The sequence below is a fragment of the Symphalangus syndactylus genome, chromosome 13 (assembly GCF_028878055.3).
Source record: "Symphalangus syndactylus isolate Jambi chromosome 13, NHGRI_mSymSyn1-v2.1_pri, whole genome shotgun sequence".
Lineage (NCBI taxonomy): Eukaryota > Metazoa > Chordata > Mammalia > Primates > Hylobatidae > Symphalangus > Symphalangus syndactylus.
The window spans coordinates 55,640,061-55,651,396 of NC_072435.2; the positions used below are offsets into that span (position 1 = coordinate 55,640,061).

Below are 11,336 nucleotides of genomic sequence, written 5' to 3' on the forward strand. Positions count from 1 at the left end.
GTCATCTCACAGCAACATGGCCCTAGAGAATAAATCCATCTGAAAGCTGTGGTCCCAGGGATCTCAATGGCCTTGCCTCTAGAACACCAGCCTCATGTAAACAGGCCATCGGCAGTGACAAGCACCAGTATTCGTGGCCCATCAGACTAAACTGTTCACAGTGGCGGCCGATCTTCTGAAAGAACAGAAGAGACACTGCAACATCGAGAAAAAAATGACTGCCGCTATTCCCTGAGCGATAACAGCCGCTCTTGAAATGCAGGACATGTTTCATTTGGCTTATAATAATTGTGTACTGTCTTTTAACCCTCAAAGTGTTAAGCATTGTCATATCCTCTGGGGATGAAAAGATCTGGGGTTAACAACTTTCTCTTTTAAAAATTCATAAAGGTGCAAATAAACAGCATTGCATCCAGTGGCTATGCGTTGCAAGAAGCCAAGGGAGAAAGAGGAAAAAAATAGATGACAACAACAACATTACCCCCCACAGGATACTTGGCAATTAACTGCAGCTATGTCAGCAATTTTTTGAAAAATTCCCTAAACATGGAGAAGACTCATCCTCACCATATGAAAAACAAAGCTACTGCAGTGACTCTCCCATGCATTACAATGTGTGTGTCTTACTTCTTAACCAAGCCGCTAATCACGCAAATTATTGCAACTAATTACATTTGAAGGTCTAATTAATTCTTTCAGTACCACATCATTTAGTACGCATTCACAACACAGCACCTGTTTTGAAAATCCTTGCAGTTAATTTGTTTATAAACAAACACTATTTGCATAAAATGTTTAATGAATGGTTTAACAGTTAGTACAATACTCCAGTTTTGTCTTCGTAGATCTGAGGTCATCAAAGGCCACGATAAATTAATTTTAAACTATACAAATTAATTTAAATAGAATGTGTGAATTTCTCATTAATAAAGAAAACATTTTCGACATGTTAATTAATATCTCTGTAACAGGCTAATTGCTTCCTGCACAACAAGTACATCTTACAAGCAAACCTTAAAGATTTGGGGGGCAAAGGGGTGGGGACTATTTTAAAACTGCAAAACAAAAAGTGCAATTCAGAAAAAACACACACAGCCCGATTATACTGGAGAATTCGCCACTTAGGACAGGCAAACCGAGAAAAGAAGCTATTGCCTTATGTTACAAATACAGCACATTTTAGTTATCGAGAACGGGACGGTTGAAAAACGTTTCTATCACAGGTGCAGTTACACTGCAAAGATGGTTAGATGATGTCTGCCTTCTGGTAGAAAGACACAATTAATGAAAATATTAGTTCTGAGAGTGAAGATCTCTCCTTTGAATGTAGGGCATATTAGCTGTGTTTGTAACCCAATGGTAAATACGGATTTCATTAAACAAATCAGCATCTTCACACCAGTGTCTGAGGCTCAGCCATCATAATTCTCCCTGTGGCAAACCATGGAAAGATACTTCATGTAGAAACTAAAGAGTAACAACATTATAGCCCAACATCAAGCACAGCCCTTGCAAAAGCCGTCACTGAGATACGTTCACCCTTAAGTTTGTTTCTGATTTGCAAGCGTTTTCACATTTGATAAGCACCTGTTGTAAATTTACATCCACGCAGGAAGTATTCTTATGCTAGGGAGCTGAGAATTGTAAAGCATGTTTATACTCTTACCCTTGCGTGGTGTTGCCCCTTAATGCACAGGCTGATAAAATGACTAGCTACACAGTACCCAGAGGGATGTGCCACTCCACCTGGTTCCCGCCGCATCTGCCCCTGAGGAGCCACTAGTCCCTTCCTCCTGGAAGAGGTTGTCAGCGCTGATCAACAAGCACTTGGTTTTTAAGTTCGTTAATTTGGAGAGGACGTGGAGAGACAGGCAGCGAGGGGTAGGGAGAGAGAAAGAGAGAGAGTGTGTGTTCAGGGTGTGGGGGTAGAACGACAGAAAGACAAAGAGAAGCACAAATACAGACTTCCCAACACTTCTCTGGGACCTGCCAATGTATTTCCAAGAAAACAATGGAAAAATAGTAGGAGTTCCATCCTGATAGCACCAGGCGAAAAGAAGAATTTGCCCAACCTCTGATTGGACCCAGATTTCCAGTGTGGTGCTGCTACTCATTAGAAAACACTTGGCCACGTGGCCCCCTGGTCCTGATATTTCTTTGGAGGTGTATATAGAATAAGACTATCCCAAGCACCCTGCCCCCAAACTACCCCAGTGAACCCAGTACGGTGTGAAAACCCCTTTGCTTTACTCTTTTGCCAGACAAATGCCAGCCAGCATCCCTGTCTCTGGGGCCCTGGAGAGGACTTCAACACACCTGGCCTCACTGCCCTGTGGCTTCAACAAAGAGGCCGAGCATCTGCTATAAACCTTGAGGTCCACGGATGACGTAGCGGAATGATGGATTTCAGAAAAGGCAGGTGCTTCCCACTCTTTAAATTTTTTTTTTATTCTTTCCAAGTTTCCCATCAACAGCCCTGCAGTAAAAATTCAGGGGTTCAGAGACAAACATTTCATGAGTACAGACTGTGATGAGGAAAAGCAAGCCATTCCTTCTCTATCAGGACCCAGAGGTAAGCTGCTGCTTTGCTCTTAAAACGCAAAAAAAAAAAAAAAAAAAAAAAAAAGTGATAATGGTTAGCACAGGACTCGGGACTACAGGCCATTTCCATGTTGACTTCTTTTTGGAAAAGATACGCAGACAGTCATGTGAGGAGTTACTCCAGGTTTCGGCCCCATAGCCAGCTAGGAGAACTGAGGTTCAAGGGGCAGAGGGTGAACTCCCCAGCGGAGACAGAACGGGGCAGGAAGCGGGCAGGAGGCGGGTGGCTGTCAGACAAAATCCTTCCATCGCAGAACAAGCAGAAACAGGCGCACCACTCTGCAATATAAAAGTCAGAAAGCCTTGCAACATAGATGCAACCCAGGGACTTCCCCCTTGCAGCCAGCAGCCAAGGCAGCCACTGTGTGGCTGTATTTAAGCCCAACTTGGTCCCTAACTTCTCTCCAAAGCCGGTCAAGTTGCCCCACCCGAAGCATCCAGATGACAGGCTCCTGCCTCCCCTCTTGCACAAAATCATTCCCGGATGTAGAGCCTGGCTTTTTCTCTTTCCGCATTAAAAACCACCAGCGTTTCGCAAATAAAGGCGATCGCCATGTGAAAAATTATCTTTTAAAATGGAGTTTAATTTGCATATAAGGAACGAGAGATTTATGACAAGCAACATCGTCCAGTACTGCATCTGCCTAGTATCAGTCGTAATTTAGATTGTTTGTGACTGATCTTAAATTCTAAAGCTTGGAGAAGATGAAGTACTCTGTTGCTGTATTATTGTCAGGAGTCTAAGACTTACCAGAGATTTATTAGTAATCTTATCACAAACATGTCTCAAGTTTTTGCTTTTAATATGTGCCAAGCTCCTCTGAGGAATTTTCCTCACTGCAATTATATTCCTCAATGCCTGCATTCTGAAGCTGAGTTGATTTCCTTCCTAAAATAAAGCGACCTATCATTACACCACAGCCGCTCTTGTACATTTTTCCTCTGCTACTTAATAATCAATGTATTCATCATTAAAATCTGAGCCCTGAAGCAATGGTTTTTAGCATATTCTAATGACTAGCGACTTGCAAATTACAATGACCTTTCATGTACATTCTGTAAGCACCTTGTTCTAATGTGTACTGTATTTATAGTTTGCCAATACAAACTAGCCAAAGATTGGATAATTACTGTAATCTATTAGCTCGGTTGCTTTCCCTGCTCATTTATAGCATGTGCCACGCAGGCCATTTTCAAAAACTGGCCTATCTTTCATCTCCCGCAAGCTCAGAAAGTAAGGGATACTTCATCTTCACAATATACACACTTACTAATGTCTGAAGAGGAGCCCATCTCAGCTCAAGGAGGTTTCAAAAATAAAGAACCTTCTTTCCTATTAGTGTCATAATGCTATTTGTGACTGACAAAAAACACCGCTCCGAGAGTGTAAACTTTCGTTGAAGAATGTCAAGGCCAGTCCCATTTTCTGCCCATTACTCTGACCTCCAAATAGCATTTAATAAGATCTGCTTTGAAAGAAAAAGATAAAGGCACTTCCCTCAAACAAGAAACAATTTTTTTGTTATAAATAAATGTTTCAAGTGAAGCATTAAACTTTTTCTTTTCTTCTTTTTCTTTTTTTCTTTTCTTTCTTTTTTTTTTTTTTTTTTTTAACACACTGCTGTTACGACTCCAGAACCGATAAGGAAGCTATGTGTGGAAGTATGAGCTCGGGTCGCCTTCTGACCCTCTGTGACGGTCTATTTCAGGCAGTTATGGATAGATAACATTACAGACACTGGTAATTAAAACAACACTAATTTTGTCTCTGTGGCCACGCTTTGTTGTTAGAAGCCATCTATCATGGCCTTCACGCATCACACAATGAGAAGACATTTGTCTACGTACATTGTGCTTGGTCAACGGTTTTACCGATCTCCCCCCCGTACCTGTACACCCAGGCACTTTTAAAGACGTACTGCCTTGATTTCTACTCTATTACTCTGATTAATAAAACATTTTGCATGCTTCATCAAAACACCCTGCAAGCTTTTCACCACATACATTCATGGGGGGAAAAGCAATGTTAATTTCTTACCCTTTTAGAAAGAAACTAACAACAACAACAACAAAAGAAATTCTCTTTTGGATTGGAAGAGAGAAAGAAAAATTCAAATATGGAAATGTTTGTCTTTCCTGTAAAACAGAGTCCAGCCTAATGAAAAGTATAATATTAAAACACACACACAATGCCAAGCTTCTCCTTTAAGGCTACACGTATTTTTGACTATATGTATCGTTAGTTCTTTTCTGTGCATTCATTTGCTTGATTTATGGACACTCAATTTCACTTCACCTTTTATTACAAGATCTACAGTTACATTAAGAGTAATAGCAAGTCAAATGTTTTTACATTTGGGCAATTAAAAAAAAGAAAAGATCTATTCCATGGGCCCTTATAAGAAATTAGGGACAGCTGAAATGCAAGATGACTAGTTTAGTTCTGTTGTGATCAACTAAAAAGAAACTGCAATGGTGCATTTCAAGGGATCTTTAACAAGTGACACAAACAAGAGAAGAAGCAGACAGGACCATTTAACTTCAAACCCCACCGAAGAGAGCCAAATTGTAAGCTTCCTACAGCAAGCCCGGCTGGCGGCTATGTGGCAGTCTTCATTTCTCAGCGGAAAAGCCACTCCCTGGAGACTCCAGGCACCCCCCCGACCACATTTTTTATCAAGTGTCTAAAAGGTAGGAGCTGTTAGAATTCTTTTCTCTATTCACAGATGATCACAGCCCTTTTTTCCCCTTTAGCTTGCAGACGCACATGTAGTTTCAAATATTAGCTAGAACTCCAGCCCTCACCAGCCCCTAATTGCTCTCTCAGGGAAGGTATCATAAACGCAGGTATGGCTGACACAGATGTAGCTTCAACTTTATGCAGGCAAGAATGCTACATCAAAGCTATTTGCAAAGTGACATAACTAGTTATTTAAAAGAACATTTTTATTATATTCCTTGGAATTTGCATTCTTCCAGAAACCAAGTGTATTTTTTAACACGGCCGCAGACATGTTGGGGCAATTGACCATTCATGATGTCTGCAAAGGAAAGGCATCTAAATATTTTTCAAGCCACTTTAATAAATTTGAGTGCGTCTGTCTCTACACCTAACCTGATTATTTAAATAAGTTAATATTATCACGTCTCTTTTGCCAGCTGCTGTAAGCAGTCGGCCGCTGTCATTAAGCAAAAAGGCCAAGACGATGTGAGTTTATCTGGTCCTACCTGCATTTCTACTCGTCGTTGGACTGAAGCAAATGGGAAAGAAAAACTTACTGACTTTTGGCGAACTACAAAGGTTAACTCTATTCATCATGGAGAAACTGATACTAAGTGCTTTCTGTCTGTCCATATATTTTAAAGATTTAGAAGGAACCTGGTAGTGTTCTTAGGAGACAGAAGACAGAGTATTCATCTTTGCCATATGCAGAGTGTCTCTTGCAGTTTTCTCTTTACCTCACTGGCACTGCTGAAATCCTTCTTAGACTACAGTTTTGGAAACAAGGTTATTTTTCAATGAGTTAAAAAGCCAAAGCTTTTCTTTCTTGGGACCTTTAACTCTTTTAAGGTAAGTGGCAGGGTTTGAAGCTGCCGTTAACCGTTTGAGGAGAAGGAGCTCAATAGTTTGCAATGATAGGAAGGGAATTCTCATCACCCAGGTTGCAATAAAACATGCCTCTCCAGATACCAGTAAAGCCCACTCTGGAGATTTCCAGAGACTGTTGGAAGGCAGTGGAAGGTAAACCCAGAGGAAACACAAGATAAAAACAACCAGGTGGCCTGGTTCTTAAATCTTAAAGCAACAGTTCCAAAGTTGAGAGCCCGCATTGCAATCTATTGCACAGCCTGACAGGAGAAGGATCGAGGAAGTTCAGAACCTGGCAACTGGAGTGTTTCCCAGCTCCGGGTCCCACCGTGCACCGCACCGAACAAGAAATGTTTTTCACTTTCTATAACTCATTTGCATGAATTTACTTTTTTGCCTTAAGAGGTTGTTGTAATGTGTGTTAAAACACACAGTGCAATTTTATCTCCATAATATCACAAAAGAAATATTATGTTAGTATAAAGTTTAAAAAAAAATGCTGCGAGATCCTGCAGCACGGCGAGCGGCAAAGCGTTGCTCAAAAGCGCCACCCAAAGGCGGGAGGGGTGTAACGGCATTCAGGGAGGGATCGGTTTTTGTTAATTTCAGCAATCCGAATGTAAAAAATGACAGCGCCACGCAAGTTGACGGAGGCTTTTGATTGAATTGACTGATTGCCTCAGCTGCACCTGCGGAAAATTGATGACAATGCTGTCTAAACCATTCATTAGGATTTGAAACTTCACGCAGATGAATGCTGGATTCATAAATTTGCTAGACATGTGTTGTAGATAATATGACAAAGCACTGTTTTCAAATGAACATTTCTTTGACCTAATTTTATCAAAATCATGCAAAGGAATGAAAGAACATTTGTACCCGAACTCTTTGGAACAGCTGCAACTGAGGCCTCTCTCTCCATCTCTCCCTCTCTCTTTCTCTCTCTCTCTTTACCTTTTTTGTCTTTCAAATAAATTTAAATGAACTATATTGTTTGAAATATATCTTCTAGTTTATTTAAATTATTTTTAGAATGGCAAAACATTTATTTTTACTTATTATGAACAATGTTACTCTCTGCCAGATGAAGGAAAATTATTTTGAGGTTTTTTTTCAAGCTCCAAATTTGCTAAATTGAACACAAGTGGTAAGTAGATTTTTCAAATAATATTAATAACGCGATCTCCACAGACATGTTGGGGGGAACCGTTTCAGTACCAACTGGACATGCATTCTGTGAGAACTGGACTTCTTGCAGGTTTTGAGGGGAAAAGAAATCCCCGTAAAATATTGACGCTTTTGGTCAAAAATGGCGAAACAAGGAAAAAAATGACATCTGTGTACATTGTATATAAGATTTCTGACTTGCTCTTGATTTTAATGTATCAAAACACTATCAATATTGAATTAAGCTTTCTCTGTGTGTCCAAGAAAGGAAAACAAGATGTCTGAGAAGGGGAAGGGAGCACTGTTTTCATACCTGGCTTGGCTTAGCTGCACGAGAGAAGAAAAGGCCGTGGCTGAATCCATCTCCAGGAGCAGCTGTCTCTCTGCACCGTTTGAATTGCGAGGAAAGAGTTACAGTTTTAGAAAAGAATACCTGGTATTTAAGAATTCGAATTTCTCACTGTAGAACTAGATCTCACTTCTACAACAAGGACCCTCTGCTTAGTACTTGGACTCCCCCCAAAAAAAACAAAATGAATATTTATTAACGTAAGAAGAACCTGGCGCAGGTCGGTCCATGCATCCCAACCTGCCAAAACGCTTCCAAATCTCTTCCTTGGCATTTAAAAGAAATCTATTTTTATACATTCTCATGAATTTGGGCTTTACTACCAGTAAGGTAATTTCTGATTAGGCATCTTGGGTTTTTCTCTTTTTTTTTTTCTTTTTTCCTAAAGAATCCCTGCAAATACACCCAAGGTGCTTGCGTTAATCCCACACCTGGATGGAGGGAAACTGCAGGTGTGAACAGCAAGGCTAATAGACTTGAGTTTTGCCACGCATTTATTTTTTTTTTTTTACCATTCTAGCAGTTACTTTGAACTGGAAAACATTATTCCAACAATCCAAACAAGGCTCTTTAAGGCTGCTATGACCAAGCTGCTACAGATACAAAATTATCAAGTAGATATGTGAAACCCCCTAAATGCAGAACAATCTGAGTTGGCTTCTAATTGCTATGTTTCAATTTCTAATGGGGAAAATGTGTAAAACAAATAACTGGGCATTGGGAGCTCTGAGCAGTAAAAGCAGAACTTTCTTGTATTTCAGTAAACCATATAACTCTACAGATGGGTTTGGAAAGCCTGAAGCTCCAGCCACCTTTTAGACTATTTGGATCCAGCGTTTGCTTCGAATTCCAGGCAATACGCTTAAAACAAGTTACCTATTTGTCTTGGATGGCCTTTGCAATAAGAACCCTAGGCCTGCAAGACCTCTGAGATTCATTGACCTCACCAGCCCACCCACAAAGAAAGATACGTGGATACTCCCTGTATTGCCCAGTCCTGGCTACAATGGCAGGGAGGAGCAGGGAAACAGCCTCCCCGTCAAAGATGTTACAATCTGGTCAATGTACACTGGGGTAGGACACACGGAGAGTCAAATATACATCAATTTCTGGCAACACACGGCAAGAAAACACAGATGCCCAGAGGGACATCAACTCAAGGTTAATTCTTAGCTCTTACAGAATGGGGGGACTTGGGCATAGTTAAGCAGCAAAAGCTTTAGGGGAGGAGGTAGCAGAGAATGTGTAGGGCAGAGATGTGTATATACGTGAGCCTCCAAGGATGCACTAACTGTGCCTAGTTCTTCCTTCCTTGGTTACTACCCTTCCTGCTCTTCTGGTAGGGTTCAGCCAGGCACAGACAAGAGTGGGTGAAAGAGCACCCAGCCTTGCTGTGCTCACGCACCCATATGTCCTGCCTGGCCTGGGCAGTCACCTGAGTTTGTAGCCCTTGGAGATGCACCTGTCACCCTCTATTCTGACACCTTTATAGGAACAAGCCTTTAGTCTCAACAATGAGAAAAAAAATAAAATGCCCTTCCTCCAAGAGCTTCAGCTAAGAATCATTTCATTCATCCTAGGCATTCTGGCAATTTCCTTTTTCCAGTTCCTTGTTCTCAGAAACGCTGCATTGTAGGCATATTTAAGGAATCTACCCTTCTCCCACCCTAACCTCCTAGGCCAGAGGGGCTTTTTGTTCCCTTATCCTGTGTATACCCTCAAAACTCACTCAAAATCTTCTTGTGTGGTCAGAATGGGGATCCTTTTGAGCTTTTTATGAGACAAGCTCTGTCCTCACTGGGGTCTCAAATGCTAAATTAATCTTTATTTCTCTTTAGACACAATGAACAGAAACCAGAGCTTTTGAATACAGATTTCCAGTAAAACTAAACCCAGCTTGGGTCATATGCACCTTTCCAGTGACCACCATCTCAGCAACAACCTGCCAGCTGTTGATCAGAAGTTCAGCTTCCGGGAACTTCAGCCCCCTTCTCAGAGGAGCAAGGTCCTAGCACCAACAGCACCTGCAGCGGAGTCTAAGTATGGCTGCTTCATGGAGAAGACAGGTAAAGAGGGGTGTGCACACAGTCTCAGGGTGGCAACTTTTATTGATAACGAAGGCATTGTGGCCTTCTGACAGGTACTGCTGCCCACTGACAGGTATGTGACAGTACCTCCAGCTCAGGTCAGGGTTAGGTCTCAGAGACCCTTAAGAAAATGGTGTTCCAGGCCAGGCGTGGTGGCTCACACCTGTAATCCCAGCACTTTGGGTGGCTGAGGGGGCAGATTACTTGAGGTCAGGAGTTCAAGACTAGCCTGGCAGACATGGCAAAACCCCGTCTCTACTAAAAATACAAAAATTAGCCCAGCATGGTGGCAGGTGCCTGTAGTCCCAGCTACTCATGTGGCTGAGGCAGGAGAATCACTTGAACCCAGGAGGTGGAGGTTGCAGTGAGCCAAGATCATGCCACTGCACTCCAGCCTGGGTGACAGAGTTAGACTCCATCACAAAAAACAAAAAGTGGCGTTCCAATCAAACAATCGATAATTAACACTGTGTTCCAGGGTCAGATCTGGCAGTTGTGTTGGACAGACAACACAGGTAGAGGAGAGAGAAAAGAAAGGAAGAGGTTCAGGCCAGGCATGGTGCCTCATGCCTGTAATCCCAGTGCTTTGGGAGGCCGAGGTGGGAGGATGGCTTGAGGCCAAGGGTTTGAGACCAGCCTGGGCAATATAGTGAGAACCTGTCTCTCCAAAAAATGAAAATAGCACGGCAAGGTGACGCACGCCTGTAGTCCCAGCTACTTGAGAGGCTAAGGCAGGAGGATTGCTTGAGCCCAGGAGGTTGAGGCTGCAGTGAGATTGATTGCGTGCCACTGTACTCCAACCTGGATGACAGAGGCAGACCCTGTAGAAAGAAAGAAAAAAGGAGAGGGAGTGGGAGAGAGGAGAGAAAGAGAGAGAGAGGGAGGAAAGAAAAGGAAAGGAAAGGAAGGGAAGGGAAGGGAAGGAAAGGAAAGGAAAGGGAAGGGAAGGGAAGGGAAGGGAAGGGAAGGGAAGGGAAGGGAAGGGAGAAAGAAGAAAGAAGAAGAGAAAGAGAGAAAGAGAAAGAGAGGAAAGAAGGAAGGAAGAAAAGAAAGAAGGAGGGAGGGAAGGGAGAGAGGGAGGGAAGGAGGGAAGGAAGGTGGGGAGGGAAGGAGGGCACGGTGGCTCATGCCTGTAATTGCAGCACTTTGGGAGGCCAAGGCGGGCAGATCACGAGGTCAAGAGACCAAGACCATCCTGGCCAACATTCTGAAACCCCGTCTCTACTAAAAATACAAAATATCAGCTGGGCATCGTGGTGCGTGCCTGTAGTCCCAGCTACTTGGGAGGTTGAATCGCTTGAGCCCAGGAGGTTGAGGCTGCAGAAGACTCGTTCGAACCCAGGAGGCGGAGGTTACAGTGAGCCACGATCGCGCCACTGCACTCCAGACTGGCGACAGAGCGAGGCTCTGTCTCAAAGAGAGAGAGAAGAAATGAAAAGAAAAAAAAGAAAAGGAAAGAAAGAGGTTCAACAGGCAGAGTATCCTTAAAAAACTCACCCAGCCCCTCCTTCATTTAGATAAGAAAATGGCTGAGATGTGGCAG

General features: G+C 42.6%; 1 long non-coding RNA gene across 1 annotated transcript; it reads left to right on the forward strand.

Moving 5' to 3' along the window:
* The first annotated feature begins 2,455 nt into the window (after positions 1-2,455).
* LOC134732147 (uncharacterized) lies at positions 2,456-11,136 on the forward strand. Its single transcript, XR_010115031.1, has 4 exons — positions 2,456-2,572; positions 5,089-5,292; positions 9,545-9,772; positions 10,936-11,136. It is a non-coding gene; the product is annotated as an uncharacterized lncRNA (long non-coding RNA).
* Positions 11,137-11,336: the final 200 nt, after the last annotated feature.